The sequence below is a fragment of the Propithecus coquereli genome, unplaced genomic scaffold (assembly GCF_000956105.1).
Source record: "Propithecus coquereli isolate 6110/MARCELLA unplaced genomic scaffold, Pcoq_1.0 Scaffold15, whole genome shotgun sequence".
NCBI classification, from domain to species: domain Eukaryota; kingdom Metazoa; phylum Chordata; class Mammalia; order Primates; family Indriidae; genus Propithecus; species Propithecus coquereli.
In genome coordinates, this window is record NW_012139413.1 from 10,072,959 (window position 1) to 10,073,395 (window position 437).

Consider the following 437-nt stretch of genomic DNA (forward strand, 5'->3'; position numbering starts at 1 on the left):
ATGATGTGTATCCACCACTACAGTAGCACACGAAATAGTTTTACTTCCCTAAAAATCTCTTGTGTTCCACCTATTCATCCCCCTCCCTCCCCAAAAAGCCTCTAGCAACCACTGATCTTTTTTACTGTCTCCACAGTTTTGCCTTTTCCAAAATGTCATATAACGGAGTAGTACTGCATGCAACCTTTTCAGATTGGCTTCTTTTACTTGCCAATATGCATTACATTTCCTGCATGTTCAGTTATTTTTATCACTGAATAATATTCCATTGTGTAGCTATATCAGTTTGTTTATCCATTCCTCTACTGAAGGACATTTTTGTTGCTTTCAAGTTTGGGCGGTTGTGAATAAAGTTGCTACGTACATCTGTTTGCAGGATTTTATGTGGACATATATTTCAATTCAATTGGATAAATACTAAAGAGCACAATTGCTGG

At 37.1% G+C, this 437-nt stretch overlaps 1 protein-coding gene across 1 annotated transcript in view; it reads left to right on the forward strand.

Moving 5' to 3' along the window:
* NAALADL2 (N-acetylated alpha-linked acidic dipeptidase-like 2) overlaps window positions 1-437 on the forward strand; it is a 1,013,114-nt gene that overhangs the window by 956,491 nt on the left and 56,186 nt on the right. The window lies entirely within an intron of this gene.